We start from the raw sequence: 5,099 nt of genomic DNA, 5'->3' as shown, positions 1-5,099 counted from the left end.
ATCTTACCAATAACATCCCTGAATGAGGGTTCATGTGCATCATTATAGTCTAGTTTCAAAGAGAGCCTTGGCTCCTTCATGAGAAGGAAAAGACGTATTTGATCTTTATTTCTCTTTCATTGTTATATTTATTGTTAAGAACAATTCAAATTGTATTAATTAATGAGGTTACTCGGGTTGGAGATGAAATGACAAGAGACCAACCAGATAGAATTCAAAACACAGCAGTGGTTACACCTGATCCTTTATTGCAAAATACAGAGTGCAGTTGCAACAGGGGTTGCATTGTATACAGCCAGCCCTCTAGGTAAGTTTCCCTTTCCACTCACCTACGTTCCCAAGGTCCCAAATGCAACCAAAGCAATGAACACAAACACCCTGGAGGACGGAATCAGCGTTGGAGCAGATGCATGTGAAGCTGTACGTCCAATGTTCAAGATGCATAGCTTTGGTGGAACCCTCCCACAATCCCATACCTACTTCAGCACTATCCAAATGTCTCACAGTCTTTCCCCACTGAGACAAAATGTAAGTTCTGTTATGGCAAGTGAGGCGGTTCCACTGAAGAAAGCCCGTCCCATGGTGAGATAGGTGTCAGTTTGTATTAACAGTTCCCATACTTGAGTATTCTGTCACTTGGGTCGAAAGGGATGGCGAAGAAGGGACCAGTTACGCCTGATCCTTTATTGCAAAATATAGAGTGCAGTTGCAACAGGGGTTCTCGCTCCTAATCATCCAATGTGGTATGGAGAAAGAACCCTGAACAAAAGGAAGACACGGCATTTTATACTTTTCTTACAGCACCATATGTTTCTTATAATTCTCATTACTACAGGATTTTTTATAATGATGGGGGGGGCTTGCCCCTCCAGCATGCAGTATGCACCCCCCCCCTTTGTTCACACACACAATGTCTCCTCAGAGCACCACATAACACACAACACCACCAATTTTCAACCTTGTTCTGTTCGGGAAGAAAATGGCTACCAAGGGGGGAGCTTGGGACATGAGTGAGGGCAGCTATAATCCCTAAATCTGCTGAGCTCAGGTACTCAGCAGCCCCTCTGCCTGAGTGATAATCTCTGGCATCCTAATACCTGAGTGCCAGACAGGTAGCAATTCCAGAAGCAACAGCAAACCCAGATCAAGACAAAAGGGTGTGATCAACTTGGTTGGGAAACAAGGACATGTAAATATCTCTTCTGTATCACTTGATGGGTGTACAGGTGAAACTCGAAAAATTAGAATTTTCTGAGATTGTTAATTTGGGGTTTTCATCAGCTGTATGCCATCATCACAATTATAACAAATAAAGGCTTGACATATCTCGCTTTGCATGTCATGAGTCTATCTCATATATTAGTTTCACCTTTAAAGTTGAATTACTGAAATAAATGAACTTTTCCACGATATTCTAATTTTTCGAGTTTCACCTGTATGTTGGAGGTCAAGAGAAGGGTGGGGTCAAGCCCTGATGCTCAGGTTTCTGTCGCCAGACCCTCCCAATGTGTGATGTATTTGTGATGTATGCATGATGTAATTTTAGGGGTGTTGTGGGTATCTTTGTAAAACTGATAAAAGTGGGAGCCATCCTTTGTTGTGGGCTTCTTCCTGCTGCTTCTGTGGGGTGGGTGGAAGTCCTGTTGCAACAAGTCATTTGAATAAAGACCAGGCCTACTGGCTGCTGTTTTGGTCCTATATTCCTGGCTGGTGTCTTTGTTTGGTAATCCAAGTGAGCCCAAGGATTTTCCTAGAACAAATAACATGTAGTGATAATAAGGGTAATAATAGGATTATTAGACTTCATGCATCTGGTGAGATAGCGGTCTGTGAAAGCTTCTCCTAAGATAGAGAGTGGAAATAACTTGAGAAGTCCCTCAAGTCCCTCCCTGGTTGCTCTTGCTGACAATGGAGGCAGCGGAATAATGCACTGCAGGGATGGGAGCATTCCTAGGGTTGGCGTCCTGCAGGGTGGGCTGAGGGGGCAGAGGAGTGGGTCAAGTTCAGGGGAGGACTCCGTGAGGAGGGGGATGCCTTCTGGGCCAGGGAGCCTATTCTCGGCTGCAAAGGGGCACGTCCCAGGGCAGGAGCAGCAGGCGGGGTGGGGTGGGGGTCAATTAATTGGTGTGTGCTCACTAAGAGACTTCTGCTGAAGAGGGGCATCACCAGGAGAAGATTCAATGGTCATCATGTGGAAAGAGTGCATGGGAGACATAGGCGCCAACACCATGGGGCCTGAGGGGGCTCGAGCCCCCTCAAAAATTCGTTTGGGGGGGCTCAGCCCCCCCAATAATCTCGGGCGCCCCTCCAGCAGAGCGCCGCCGCCGATCGCGCGGCTCTGCTCCTCGGCTCAGCCTCCCTCTCGCCTTGCCCTTTCTTTCTCTCTCCCTCTCCCCCCTTTCTCTCTCTCTCTCTCACACACACACCACAGGGAAAGGCGAGTGCTGGGAGGTGGGCGGGGGGGGGAAAGCGGGGGGGGGTGAGGGGAGAGGCGGCAGCAGCAGCGGGGAGTAAGGGAGAATAGCGATATAAAATCAATTGCGGCTGGAGGGTGAGCGAGAGTTTCAGCTGGGCTGTAGGGCGGGCGGTGAGGGGGGGAGAGTGTGAATCTGTGGGGAAGGCGAGAAGGAAGGAGGGAGGGATAGGGGTGAGATTGAGAGAGGGGGAGGGAGGAGGGGTGGGGGAATGAAGGAAGGAAGGATTGGAGGAAAGGAAAGGAATGAATGAAACAGGAAGCAATGAGAAGAAAGGAAGGAAGGAAAGGGTTGGAGCAAAGAAAGGAAGAAAGGAAGGAAAAAAGAAGGGAGGGAGGGAGGGTGAGATTGAGGGAGGGGGTAGAAAAGGAAGGAAGGAAGGAAGGAAGGAAGGAAAGAGAGGGGAAAGGAAGGAAATAAGAAGCAATGAGAGGAAGGAAGGAAGGAAGGAAGGAAGGAAGGAAGGAAGGAAGGAAGGAAAGAAAATGAATGAAATAAGAAGCAATTAGACGAAGGAAGGAAGGAAGGAAAGAAAAAGCAGGGAAGGGTTGCAGGAAAGGAAAGAAAGGAATGAAATAGGAAGGGAGGGAGGAAGGAGCATCGAAGGGTTGGAGGAAAGGAAGAAAATGAATGAAATAAGGAATGAGACGAAGGAAGGAAGGAAGGAAGGAAGGAAGGAAGGAAGGAAGGAAGGAAGGAAAGAAAGAAAGAAAGAAAGAAAGAAAGAAAGGGGAGCAGTGGAAAGAGGGAGGAAAAAAAACAGGAAGGAAGGAAGGAAGGAAGGAGTACTTAGGCTATGTATCTTGGGACAGGTTAGCTGAGCTCCTGAGCAAGCGCCCCGTGCCCCGCCTGCCCTCTTCGCCCCTCAGCCCCATCTGCCTCCGCCCCCGACTGTATCAGGACCCCCGCCTCCTCCCCACCTGCTCCCTCGCCAGCCAGCCAGCCGCGCGCCCTAGCCGGAGAGCCCCGGCCGTCCCCGTCGCGCAATCGGCTGGATCTCCCTTCAGCAGGCCGTGCTCACAACTCGGCCCAGGGACCCCCCAGCAGCAGATCTCCGGCCCAGCTGAAGAATCCGGCAAGAAGCCCCCTCCTCCCCAATCGCTCCGCCAAAATACGCTCCAAAACCCCCCAGATAGGCCGCCGGCCGCCAAGTCTCGTGGCGCCCTGAGCGAGGGTCTCTCCCCAACACCGCCACCTCGAACTGCGTTCTCCCGGCTACCCAAGCAAACCAGCGGCAGGACCCCGGTATGGGCCCCCCCAATATTTTTTATAAGTCGGCGCCCCTGATGGGAGATGACAGACAGCCTGGTTCAAGCTCAAAGCAGAGTGTTATAAGAAAATTGTATTAATAAAGGTCAGTCCCTTCCTTTTTTTATGTCTCCCCGTTGTGCTGAACTATATCCTGTATTAAACTATAAAATGTTGATCTTTTCCAAACTTGAATAATGTTTGTTCTGATGTACTTTGTACCAACTTGTTCTATATATATACAGTATACACACACACACACACACACACACACACACACACAGTGGTACCTCGAGTTACAGATGCTTCAGGTTACACACGCTTCAGGTTACATACTCCGCTAACCCAGAAATAGTACCTCGGATTAAAAACTTTGCTTCAGGATGAGAACAGAAATTGTGCTCCGGCAGCACGGCAGCAGCGAGAGGCCCCATTAGCTAAAGTGGTGCTTCAGGTTAAGAACAGTTTCAGGTTAAGAACGGACCTCCGGAACGAATTAAGTACGTAACCAGAGGTACCACTGTACTGACACCAGTGTCTGTTGACCCTGAGCTGTGGATTCCAGATTTTTGCAGGAATGGTTAACTTAGAAGCATTTTAACTAAGCACATACAGCCTGAATCAGTTAGTCTTAAAAAGTGTCACAGAGGGCTATTGGGATGGGTGCCGATAAATTATCCCCCTCCAGCTTATTCACCGCTACGTCTTTCCAGAATGTGGAATAAGGTGTAGGGATATTCGATATCCTAGCACCTCTCGGCTTATCGCGAAGGAAAATGCCATCAGAATTAGGAATAATGAACTCCAAAGATACAGCAAATGGTCGGAGCGTGCACGAAGTCCAGCTTTCTAGCTTGGCCCTGGCTTCACGCGGGGAGACGGGTGTGAGGAAATGGTCTGCGCTACAGCAGCCCTGCAGTGGAGTCCACCATTCGCGCTGAAGCTTCGGATGGCCAATATGGAATGCTCCCCGGGGCCACCACTGAGGCGCCTCCGAACCTGGCAAGCGAAGGGTGTTTTGCCAGTGGCGTAGCGTGGGTTGTCAGCACCCGGGGCAAGGCAAGTAATTTGCGCCCCCTAACCCGTGGATTTGTGCCCCCTAACCCTAACCCCCAGATGTTGCGCCCGGTGCGGCCGCCCCCCCCTGCACCCCCCACGCTACGCCACTGGATTTTGCTCGGAAGAAGCAGCAGCGCCACCGCGGACGCCCCACTCCAGGCTGCCTGTCACGAAACCCCGGAACGCCCCTCCCACCACCACAGCGGCCCCTCAAAAGAAAAGGCGCCTGCGCGGCCTCAGCGCCCGCCTCCCCGCGCGCGGCTGCCAATGAGAGCGCGGGGTACTCGGGGTCCTCGCCCAATGGCGCGAAGCTTCAGT

General features: G+C 50.8%; 1 long non-coding RNA gene across 1 annotated transcript; it reads right to left on the bottom strand.

The window, feature by feature from the left end:
* Positions 1–231: 231 nt before the first annotated feature.
* Positions 232–4,746, bottom strand: LOC308594948. Its single transcript, XR_014011701.1, has 2 exons — positions 4,081–4,746; positions 232–759 (listed from the first exon to the last, which is right to left on the bottom strand). It is a non-coding gene; the product is annotated as an uncharacterized lncRNA (long non-coding RNA).
* Between the last annotated feature and the right edge of the window lie 353 nt (positions 4,747–5,099).

The sequence above is a fragment of the Podarcis bocagei genome (genome assembly GCF_964188305.1).
Source record: "Podarcis bocagei genome assembly, chromosome: 9".
Taxonomy (NCBI): Eukaryota; Metazoa; Chordata; class Lepidosauria; order Squamata; family Lacertidae; genus Podarcis; species Podarcis bocagei.
The sequence above is the reverse complement of the archived record's forward strand: the minus strand, read 5'-3'. Positions and strand labels throughout refer to the sequence as shown.